This window comes from Pristis pectinata, chromosome 5, assembly GCF_009764475.1.
Source record: "Pristis pectinata isolate sPriPec2 chromosome 5, sPriPec2.1.pri, whole genome shotgun sequence".
In the NCBI taxonomy this organism is placed as follows: domain Eukaryota; kingdom Metazoa; phylum Chordata; class Chondrichthyes; order Rhinopristiformes; family Pristidae; genus Pristis; species Pristis pectinata.
Window position 1 is genome coordinate 73,153,392 of NC_067409.1, and position 12,698 is coordinate 73,166,089.

Sequence of the window (12,698 nt, forward strand, 5' to 3'; positions counted from 1 at the left end):
AGGGCAAGAATAGGCTATTCAGCCCCTCGAACCTGCCCTGACATTTAATAAGATCATTGTGCAGAAACAAGTTCAGATACATAGCAACATATTAAATGTATAAACCCGGGCCCCATCTGCCCATTCAAGAGGGTGTGAAGGATCCCATTGGCAATAGCTACTACCCATTGGTTGCTTTATCCAGATTTAATTCTAAAGAAAGGACAGCAATCTGTTTCTCTCTCCCTGACTCATCCTGACCAGCTGATTCTTCCTGCATTTTCTAGTGTGGTTTTTTGAAGCTGATTCTCATAGTTTGCACCTCAACAGCTCCTCGTTGACCGGAGTGATCAGGAGAATGCTGGGAGGCCCAGAGGTACTGGGCCAGGCTGAGTCTTTTCAATGTCTGAAGGACCCTTCAGAAACCTGAAGCCTGGGGATTTGCTACAGTTGGTGGATCTTCACCACCACAAGCTAAAAGGGCAGTGTGCAGCAGCCGTCCTGGTACACCTGAGGGTGCTTTCTGGTCTCAGTGTGATTTAAATCATAAGAATCGTAGTCATACAGTACGGAAACTGTCCCTTTGGCTCACCCAGTCTATGCCAACCATTGAGCACCTTGCTATACTAATCTCATCTCTAACCTATATCCTGTTTGTACAAGTGCCGATGGTTAGAGTTGGAGTGTCAGCAAGCCAGTAGCTCCCAACTCTGGGAAGAACAATCTGCAGACAGCTATCAATCCAGAAACAACTGGTCTCCCAATGCCTCATTTATATTATTTTTTTCCACTTTAAAAGGCAAGCAACCCCCACCATTGTGCGCTTCCTGTATAATTCCCCTGCCTTTTGAAACAAGATCTCATTTCCCATTTACAGTAAACATCCTGTAAAATCCAGCTGCACTTGAAAAAAGTAACAACTGATGGAATCATGCAGGTTCCCAGAAATCCAAGCAGATGTAAGGCTCACACTTGGGTGTAAACCCACCTTATTCACAGTATCTCAACACTGACCTCAAACTGAAATGTTTACTCTGTTTCTTTCTCAACAGATGCTGCTTGACCTGCTGTGTGTTTCCAGCATTCTGTCTTTATTAAAGATTTCCATCATCTGCAGTCTTTTGTTTTGGATTACTGATGATAAGATAAGATTTCTTTATTAGTCACATGTACATCAAAACACACAGTGAAATGCATCTTTTGCATAGTGTTCTGGGGCAGCCTGCAAGTGTCGCCACGCTTCTGGCGTCAACATAGCATGCCCACAACTTCCTAACCTGTACATCTTTGGAATGTGGGAGGAAACTGGAGCACCCAGAGGAAACCCACGCAGACACGGGGAGAACATACAAGCTCTTTACAGACAGTGGCCGCAATTGAACCCGGGTCCCTGGTGCTTTAAAGCATTACGCTAACTGCTACATTACTGTGCCTGCCCCTGGCGTAGTCGGGCTAACAATAGAGCAATCAAAAAAACAGGAAATTCCAGATGCTGGAGATCAGAAATAAACTTGCAACTGGAACTGAAAATACAGGACACAGAGGTAGCTAAGGATCTGAAGTAAGTGAGAATAGAGTAAATACTCAGCAAATCAGGCAGCATCTGTGAAGGGAGAAGCACTTGAATTAACATTACAAGCTGATGATCTTACATCAGAACTGGGTCAGTTCTGATACAAACCAGAAAGGCTGGTTATCACAAATTGTTGAATTCAATGTTGACTCAGTGTGCCCATACGGGAGATAAGGTGTTGTTACTCAAGATTAGCAATGAAGGAGGCCAAAGATAGAGAGCTGTGATGGAGAATTAAAGTGACAGCTGAACAGATACTCAGAGTCACCCTTGCAGACTGAATGGAGGTGCTCCACAAAATGGTCACCCAATCTGTATCTGGTTTCTCCAATGCTGAGGAGACCTCACTGTGACCACCGAATTAGGTACACTAGATTGGAAGAAGTGCAAGTGAATCACTGCTTCACCTGGAAAGACAGTTTGGGCCTCTGGATGGAGGGAGGGGAAGAGGTGAAAGGACAAGTATTCCACCTCCAGTAGTTGCTTGGAAAGGTGCTGTGAGGAGTGGGAGTTGGTGAAGTTTGTCTCTTGTTGTCTTGGTGAAGCAGCCAGCATAATCAAAGACCCCACCCACCCAGAACATTCTCTCTTCTCTTTCATCGGGTAGAAGATACAGGAGCCTGAGGGCATGTACCACCAGACTTAAGGACAGCTTCTACCCCACTGTGATAAGACTATTGAACAATTCCCTTATACAATGAGATGGACTATGACCTCACGGTCTACCTTGTTGTGACCTTGCACCTTATTGCACTGCACTTTCTCTGTAGCTGTGACACTTTACTCTGTACTGTTATTGTTTTTACCTGTACTACCTCAATGCACTCTGTACTAACTCAATGTAACTGCACTGTGTAATGAATTGACCTGTACAATCGGTGTGCAAGACAAGTTTTTCACTGTACCTTGGTACAAGTGACAATAATAAGCCAATACCGATACCAAGATGGAAGAGTGGACCAGGGAGTTATGCTGAAAGGGGAGGGGAGGGGATGGTGTGTCTGTGGGGGCCACCTTCTTAATGGTGGTGGAAATGACAGAGAATGATCCATTGAATATGGAGGCTGGTATGGTGGAACCCCATCTTTGCTCTGGGTGGGAGGAGAGGGAGTGAGAAGAAGAGGAAATGGAGCAGAACCTATTTTGCTGGAGGGGAAGCCAGAGTTGAGGAAAAGGAAGACACCTGAGAGGCACTGGTGTGGGAAGTCTCATTTATCAGAGCAGATGTATGCTCAACCTGTGTACCAGTTTGGTGAAAATCCAGTGATCTGTGGTGCAGTGAACCTTCCCATTCCCTCCAGTACATCAGTAAGCTGTGTATATTTTTAAACTGAGGCATTTGACACTCATTTCTGTTTAATATTAGTAATGCTATTTTCATATCATTATTTAAAAATGTACGAAAATCACTTAATCTGTATGGACAGAATTCTGAAGGGTGCTTCTCCCCAGTGTGGAACTAGTTGTATGTTATTTAGCTGGTGGGCACCACTTTCACAGCTAGTTTCTGGTCTGAAATATGTCAATGCCTGCAGCAGCTTAGACCAAATGGAATCATTAGTATTTCACGTTCGTTTAGTAATTCTGAGTCCCGGCATTACGGTCCTGCTGGGGTCAGAGCCTCCAGTGTATCATGGAACCTAAAGAACCTGAAAACCAACTGTCCCAGTATTAGGGAATGCTGGAGCAGTGTTGATAGTTACAGGAATTATTAAATAAATAGGATGGTCCCATTTAGTTAACACTTGTGGTGCGCACTGATTAAAAACCTGCCTTTACTTTCACAAATCACACAATGACAGAGCAACTTTTGGCTCATTTTCTTGAAAAGCTACTCATTAACACAAGACAGTAAATGGGTTCGATGGTGCCTCAGTGGTTAAATTACCAGACTAGTAACCCAGAGACCAGGACTAACAGTTCAGAGACCCAAGTTCAAATCCCACCATGACTGATGTGGAATTTAAATTCCATTTGGCATTGAAAAAATTTCACTCTGGCATCTATTGATGATCACAAAACTACTGGATTATTTTTAAATCTCAGCTGGTTCACTATGTTCTTCAGGAGAGGAAATCTGCCATCCTACCCTTTCTGTGACTCTAGACCCACCAATGTGGTTGACTTTCCATTGCTCTTTGAAATGACACAGGAAGCCACTTAGTTGAAGGGCACTAGGGGCTGAGACCTGCTGGCAAAGCCACAATTCATTAAAAATGTCATTCACATGACCTTACTTACTCAGGAAATTATCATGTGACTTACCTGCTCATAATTGCTCACCGGATACCTTTGCCCCTCAAACCTTTTCCTCATGTTTAGCATTTGACTGATGTCTCTGTTTCAGTGTATGTGCTCCAAGTAATGCTTTCAGCGAGTAGCAGTCTGGTCCTGAATGTAACATTTCTGTTCTTAAGTAGAAATGAGGTTTGAATCCCATTTAAATTCCTGCATGGAATTTATTTCAATAATAACAGTGTAAAGTCAATATTTTTTAAACTAGATATATCAGCTACTATGTCTTTCAGAAATTTATCTTTTATTTCAGATATTTTGAAGTTCCAGTTTTATTCTTTTTATTTGACAGTATATTGCAGATTACTTCTTTGTTGGACTGTGTTATTTCTGTAAAGGCAGAATTAATAAGCAGTGTTCCTGATCTTTGTGTGGGGGCTGAGGTACTCTGATTGCAAGAAACCTTTTAAAGAGAATTATGTTTTAAAAGTCCAAGGCAAGGCCTATTAAAATCTAAGAAAGAAACCAGGTTAGTAAAGGTCATCATTGCATTCATTTCTGGCTGGTGGGTGCAATTGTTGACTTGGAATTGTTGAAGGACATTTCGGAGTATTTCATGATTCTGAACAAGCTGTCTCTTTACTCGCAGACTTAGGTGAAGGCAATACCTTCAATGTTGTACATATAGTAGATGAACACTCATTGCTATCAATGTCAGCTTCTTGTAAACATTGCAGATCCCTGCTTTCTAATCTGCATAAACACATTAATATTTAGTTAAGTGCCAATCTGATGATCAGAAACTGCAATGTAAGCTTTGCTCTAGCTATGGCTGTCAGGGAGGCTGATTACTTCAGACACAGATAATTGGATGAATTAAAAATCTGGCCTTTTGTTTCATTCTTAGTTCTGAAAGATAAGTTACAGTCATAGAGTTACACAGCATGGAAACAGGCCCTTTGGCCCAACTCGTCCATGCCAACCAAGTTGCCTACCTGAGCTAGTCTCATTTGCCTACGTTTGGCCCATGTTCGTCTAAACCTTTCTTATCCATGTACTTGTTTAAATGTCTTTTAAACGTTGTAATTTTACGCACTTCTATCACTTCCTCTGGCAGTTCTAACCATATGCCCACCACTGTGTGAAAAAGTGGCCCCTCAGGTCTCCATTAAATATTTCCCCTCTCACCTTAAACCTATGCTCTCTACTTTTAGAGTCCCCCACCCTGGGGGAAAAAACTGTGACCATTCACTTTATCTATGCCCCTTATGCTCCAGAGAGAAAAAAAGCCCAGGCTGTCCAGTCTCTCCTTGTAACTCAGGCCCATCAGTCCAGTAACATCCTTGTGAATCTTTTCTGCACCCTTTCCAGCTTAGTGACATCCTTCCTTAAGCTGGGTGACCAGAACTGCACAATACTCCAAGTGTGGTCTCATTGACATCCTGTACAGCTGTAACATGATGTCCCGACTCCTGTACTCAATACCCTGACTGATGTAGGCACTTTTTTTACCACCCTGTCTACCTGTGTCGCAACTTTCAGGGAACTATGTACCTGTACCCCTAGGTCTCTCTGTTTTACAGCACCCTCCAGGACCCTAACATTTACTGTGCAAGTCCTGCCCTGGTTTGACGTGCCAAAATGCAACACCTCGCACTTCTCTGAGTTAAATTCCACCTACCATTCTGTGGCCCACTTTCCCAGTTGATCTAAATCCTGTTGTAATCTGAGATAACCTTCTTCACTGTCCACTACACCATCAATTTTGGTGTCATCTACAAACTTACTAACCATACCAACTACATTCTCATTCAAGTCGTTAATATAGATGACGAATAAAAATGGATCCAGCACTGACCCCTGAGGCACACCACTGGTCACAGGCCTCCAATCTGTAAAACAACCCTCCACCAGCACCCTCTGACTCCTTCCACCGTCAATTTTGAATCCAGTTGGTTAGCTCACTGTGGATCCCATGTAATCTAATCTTCCAGACCAGCCTACCATGTGGGGCCTTGTCAAAGGCCTTGCTAAAGTTAGAATAATTGATTCTGTAGCTGCTTTAGGTTCTGTCTTTATTCACCACAGAAGTGAATGTGGTCAGGTTCAATTTGCTTATCTGAAGATTTATTCGTTTCAGCTGCATTTTCCAGAAAACATCAGTAAAGATAGTGTGGTTGACACTATCCACCATCAGTTCCAGCTGAATTAACTGTTCACTGCCTCATGGTAGGGAGTGTTAACTGTTGAATAACACTGCAAGAGATGCTACATTAAAGGTTTAAACTCAAAGTGCAAAACCAAATTAAATTAGATCACCCTCAGCATATCCCATGATGACCAAATTCCTGACCTTTACTCTCTGTTCATGCTACACCCCATAAGATTACTTTGGCCACTTTTTGAAGCCGGGGGGGGGGGGGGGGTGCGGGCATGTGTGCCCACATGTACCTGTGACTACTTATTTGTTGGAGGGGCCTGAACCACTGTTGGCCCTTCCCTCTACACTTCCCTCTGTAGGTTTTGTTTACATTCTCCAGCTTTACACCTACCGCTTGTTTCGTTTATGGCTCCAACTACAGCCGGAAACGGGAACAGTGTGCAACCAAAATGGTGAGCCAGCCTTGTAACCCTATAAATTGTTGGTGCAAGCGCACTTTTAGAACACTATCGCCAGTCCTGATCACTACAGCACTAAAAGACTATCACAACTGGAAGAGATGCAGAAGAGGGCAACCAGATGATTGGTGATAGGATGGAGCATAGGAGGGATTGTGAATTAGATGGATAATGGGATGTAGGGTGGATGATGAGATGGATGATTTCAGGGAATGGATGATGGGATGGGTGGTTTGATGAGATGGATGGCTGGATTATGGAAAGTGGGCATTTTCGTGAAGGAAATGGGGTTGGTAGATGATATCATTGCAGCTCTTAGGAACCTAAAACAAGGACCCAAGCTAGTTGTTTCACCTTGGTTTGTAAGAGATCCTGAGCCCTGGCTTTGATGCAGGTAACAGCAAAACAATCTGCAAAGGCAATATTTCAATGAGTAAGTGGTCAGTCTATAAAAAGGACTCGCAAGGAGATGACTTGTTGAATGGTAACCTCACCCTTGACCTGTGCTCAGTGGGTTTGGTGAGCTTGGAGGCAGCAGGTGAGTTTTGGTTGGCAGAGTGCCCTCATCCCTCCACTATTGGATTTCCTTGCTTTCCACCGTGTCCTGCTGCAGACGGATAGAGACCGATTGCTGTGATTAATCAACAAGTCCATTCATATTGTATCCTGATACCAGAGGGAATGGAAAAGGTAAATGTATCATCCTTGAGCTTCTCTCAACCAGCTATTCCAATGATAGGAGGACTGGTTCTTAACGTTACTGCATCCCTCTGTTGGAAAGTACCTTGGTAATGGTGCCTGTCAGAACTGTCATCTTTGAAATTCAGTAACAATGCCGCACATTGCACATTTCTAACGGCATCCCCACAGAGCAACCGATAACCTTCTATGTTTTACCTCTTGCCACCAACCTGCCTTTGCTTATGCTAACGGAAATATCTTTTCAATGTTCATTCTTTTTAACCATAATGCCTCCCTACTTATTAAATGAGAGATAGCAATCTAGTCTATATGCTGGTGGTGTAAACTACACAGTTGCCTTAATGAGTTCTTGTTATTTTTGGAAAAAAAACAAGCCTGCAATTACCGTTCTCAGTTTGACTCTTTTTAGTTTTGTGATTATTCATCCTTTCCCAAACCCTGTAAGATATTCTAGGCTCACCTTTCACAGCAAATTCGGGATTCCTTGTCCTTGCTTTGAGATCTTAAATTGTGTACACTGAAAATGAAGCATAAGCCTTGTCTGATAACTGTTGCTGGATTATTCGATAGGAAGGCATTGTAAGTTTAAAATATTAAATATTTAAGTTACAGATGGTGAACGACCACGTAAGTAATAGCCACATGAGTGAACAAACTACAACATACCAGCCTGGGTTGGCCAAATGCCAGAGGGGCTGGTGTGTTGCTAAACCACCAAAGCCTTGTTTTTCAACGCGACTTCATCTGTGACTCCCACTGAATGGCCCAGTGAATTGGTCATTAAATGAACCTAATGTGGTAAACTGTGAACATGCTGTCCTAACATGGACAGTAACCCACCCAAGCAATGAAAAGGTGGAGCTGAGGAAAGCAGAGAAATGTACAAGAGATTCAGGAGACCAATGTTGCTAAATGTGTGAAAGTAACTGATTGGGGCTGCCCTCACTGCCCAGTCAGATTAAGCCTGTGCCTGGACCCAAGGACAGCACATTCAGTGAAGATATCCAGGCCTAGAAACAGCATATCCTATGGAGAAAAGGGCTCCAAAACTTGGTGTAGTTATTGAGAAAAGCATGCCAGAACAGGAGGGGAAAAAAGTGTCAGAGAATATATGAAACTATAATGTACACAGGTTGACCCCTTTTCCATTAATTTGCCAATTTAAAGAAAAAAGTACCATTATAAAGAGGCCTACATACTATAAAATAACTAAAATAGATTAATAAAAATGATGTTTAAGTAGCTATGTGTTTTTTATTAAATATATACGTGCTCAAAAACACATCTAAATTAAGCACAAAAAATAATTTGTCAGAGAGCCTATGGCTTGAACTTGGGCTGGAGAGCTTCAAGTATCAGCACTGCGTCACATACATCCCAAAATGGATGCAGTGGATTAAGTCTAAGTGTTCGTATAACTTTTTATAACTCTAAAATAATACCTTTCTTTTCCTCTAATTTTTCTATGTAAGCTAATTACTCTAATCCAGTGTTGTTTGCTCATCAGGAATTTCAAATTGGCTTTCTTTTCCTAGTCTCTGATTCTAACTGTCCCTCCCCTGTGTCTGCTGCGTTCTGCAGGAACTGGTTGGGCAAGGAGGGGACTGGGAAACTGAAGACCATGACTTAGCTGCTGTGCAGCAGCTGCTGACTAGCATGTTCCAATGTTAACCTGAGAGGTGCAGAGTCCTTCTTTAAGTACGCAGCAAAGGTAAAATTTACCCCAACCCTCAAACTGGGAGACAAATTAAACAGTCCCTGAGAATGGAACAACTGTACTGAGTCCAGCAGGTAAAAAGTTCAAGTTTATTGTCATAGGCATGAATACACAGGATATAAATACCATGGATATTAGCTTTTTGCAGCAGCAGCACAGTACATTATGGACATGACAGAAATGAACCTTCATCCTGAACCCAAAAACGATCAGAAGGGAAATTTCCTGACTATCAGAACATCAGTGTTTATCAAACAGTAAGATAGTCATCTGTAACCACAAATGGCAAGCAGTTCTGCCTTGTTTTCTCCATTCAACGTATGATTAGGAGTTAACATAACGTATGATCAGGAGTTAACATACCATCTGTATCCAACTGAATTTCCACTTTAACAGAAGTTGAATGCTCCATGATGTTCACAGTTCCTCATCAACAGCTTTAGATTTGTGAAGATTACTGACAGTTCTGGATTTATAGTCAGGGTGTATAGTCAGGGTAATTCACACTCTTATCAACATTTTACTTTCACTTTGGTTTAGAAAGTGGAGTGGTTCAGTTCCTGTAGGAGAGGCTGCGATAACAGGATCTCTGGAGCAACAAGCAGGAATTTGAAACGGTATGTGTGCATGTTTAAAGTTGATAAATTGCAATGTTACTATCATGCCAATGTAAAAGGCTTTGTGGTTTAGTGAAATTGTTTAATGCAGGTATTTCCATGGCTTGGGGAGAGCACTCATAGTCTCTTCAATATTTGCTGGTAGCAAGTACTCAAGCTGTTGGTTTCGTCATATTATTACAAACAACAGTCATTTATGTAAGTGACCTGGATGAAGGCAGTGAAGGTATTGTTTGTTAAATTTGCCAGTGACACAAAGATATGAAAGTAAGTTGTGAAAGGAGACTACAAATGTTCAATGCAAAGTTAAATCAGTAGGCAGTGATCTGGCAAACGAAGTATAACGTAGGAAAATGTGAAACTGTCCATTTTGAAAAATGAAGCACATTATCTAAATGGCGAGAGACTGCAGAGCTCTCAATGCAGAGGAGCCTAGGTCCTTGGACATGATTCACAAAGGGCTTGACTGCAGATAGAGCAAATAATTAGGGAACAGAAACTGAAACGGGAGGATCCGGTACAGACAGTCATGCAGTGCTGGTCTGAGGAAGCAGATGAGCTCCTACGTGACTGCTTTGAGACAGTGGACTGGTCCACATTCAAAGACTCAGCTGCCAGCCTTGATGAGTATGCCACCACCATCACAGACTTTATCAGCAAGTGTGTGGAGGACTGTGTACCAAAGAAGACAATATGGGTGTTCCCAAACAGGAAACCATGGATGAACCGGGAGATCCACTCCCTACTGAAGGCGAGGACTGCTGCACACAAATCTGGTGATCCTGATCTGTACAAGAAATCGAGGTATGACCTTCGGAAAGCTATCAGGGACGCCAAGAGGCAATACCAACTCAAAATAGAGTCCCTGACCAGCCGCCAGTTATGGCAGGGCTTACATGCCATAACAGGCTATAAGACGAAGTCAGGCTGCATAGCTAACAACAGCGCATCCCTTCCTGATGAACTTAACGCATTCTATGCATGTTTTGAACAAAAGGGAAGTGGATTGTCACCATCCATCCTGACAGCCACCAACGCAGCTGAACCTGTGATCACAGTGGAGGACGTAAGATCAGTCTTCCGGAGAGTGAACACGAGGAAAGCACCTGGCCCAGATGGTGTCCCAGGCCGCATGCTCAGATCTTGTGCTGATCAGCTGGCAGAAGTATTTGCGGACATATTCAACCTCTCCCTGCTTCAATCTCAGGTTCCCACCTGTTTTAAGAAGACCACTATCATCCCGGTACCAAAGAAAAGCAAGGTAACGTGCCTCAATGACTACCGACCAGTGGCTCTGACATCCACCACCATGAAGTGCTTTGAGAGGTTGGTCATGGCACGCATCAACTCCAGCCTCCCAGACAATCTTGACCCACTGCAATTCACCTATCGCCAAAACAGGTCTACAGTGGATGCCATCTCCCTGGCCCTACACTCAGCTCTGGAGCATCTGCACAGTAAAGACACCTACGTTAGACTATTGTTTATGGACTACAGCTCTGCCTTCAATACAATAATCCCAGGCAAGCTTGTCACCAAACTCCGAGACCTAGGACTCAACATCTCCCTCTGTAACTGGATCCTTGACTTTCTAACAAACAGACCACAATCAGTGAGGATAGGCAGCAATACCTCCAGCACAATTATTCTCAACACTGGTGCCCCACGAGGCTGCGTCCTCAGCCCTCTACTCTACTCTCTATACGCTCATGACTGTGTGGCCAGCTTCTGCTCTAACTGCCATCTACAAGTTTGCAGATGATACCACCGTTGTAGGCCATATCTCAAACAGCGATGAGTCGGAGTACAGGAAGGAGGTAGAGAGCTTAGTGGAATGGTGTCATGACAATGACCTTTCCCTTAATGCCAACAAAACAAAAGAGCTGGTCATTGATTTCAGGAAAGGGGGCAGTGTACATGCACCTGTCGACATCAATGGTGCTGAGGTCGAGAGGGTTGAGAGCTTCAAGTTCCTGGGAGTGAACATCACCAACAGCTTGTCCTGGTCAAATCACGTAGATGCCATGGGCAAGAAAGCTCACCAGTGCCTCTACTTCCTCAGGAAGCTAAAGAAATTTGGTTTGTCCCCTTTGACTCTCACCAACTTTTACCGATGCACTATAGAAAGCATCCTATCTGGATGTATCACGGCTTGGTATGGCAACTGCTCTGCCCAGGACAGCAAGAAACTGCAGAGAGTTGTGGACATGGCCCAGCACATCACGGACACCAGCCTCCCCCCCTTGGACTCTGTCTTTACCTCTCATTGTCTTGGTGAAGCAGCCAGCATAATCAAAGACCCCACCCACCCAGGACATTCTCTCTTCTCTCCTCTTCCATCGGGTAGAAGATACAGGAGCCTGAGGGCACGTACCACCAGACTTAAGGACAGTTTCTACCCCACTGTGATAAGACTATTGAACAGTTCCCTTATACAATGAGATGGACTATGACCTCACACTCTACCTTGTTGTGACCTTGCACCTTATTGCACTGCACTTTCTCTGTAGCTGTGACACTTTACTCTGTACTGTACTGTTATCATTTTTACCTGTACTACATCAATGGACTTTGTACTAACTCAATGTAACTGCACTGTGTAATGAATTGACCTGTACGATCGGTATGCAAGACAAATTTTTCACTTTTTCACTGTACCTCAGTACAAGTGACAATATTAAACCAATACCAATACTAAACTAACAACATGTTGTTCATTGCTGGCGGAATTGAATGCAAAAGCGATGGGGATTACTGAGGCCAATCTGGTGTACTATGTACAATATGGCCTCATTCAAGGAAGCAATTTAGGGAAGGTTGATACTGGACTAATACTGTAAGTGAGTGGGTTGTCTTATGAGGAAAGGTTGGATAGGCTGGACTCGTATTTAGAAAAGTGAGAGGGGACTTAATTGAAACATATTATCCTGAGGGGTTTTGACAGATGTGCAGATTCCTCCATGGGAGGTTCTGGATCTAAGGATCACTGTTTAAAAATAAGGGGTTTCATTTAAGACAAGGCAGAGAACCATGAGTCTTTGGAATTGTCTTCCTTGGAGCCTTTGAAGATTTTAAAGACCGAGCTAGATAGATTCTTGATACACGTGGGGATGATAGGTTACTGGAGTTAGGTGGGAATATGGAACTGAGGTTGCAGTCAAACCAACCGAGATCTTATTAAATGGCAGTGCAGAGGTGAGGGGCCGAGTGGCCTGTTTCTGCTCCTAATTCTATATTAGTTTCTATGTCTGTACAG

General features: G+C 43.2%; 1 protein-coding gene across 1 annotated transcript in view; it reads left to right on the forward strand.

Moving 5' to 3' along the window:
* LOC127570259 (serpin B6-like) overlaps positions 1 to 12,698 on the forward strand; it is a 46,725-nt gene that overhangs the window by 7,070 nt on the left and 26,957 nt on the right. The window contains exon 2 of the mRNA XM_052015607.1: positions 9,366 to 9,442. The gene's annotated coding sequence lies outside the window, so the exon portion shown is untranslated. The remainder of the gene's footprint in view (positions 1 to 9,365; positions 9,443 to 12,698) is intronic.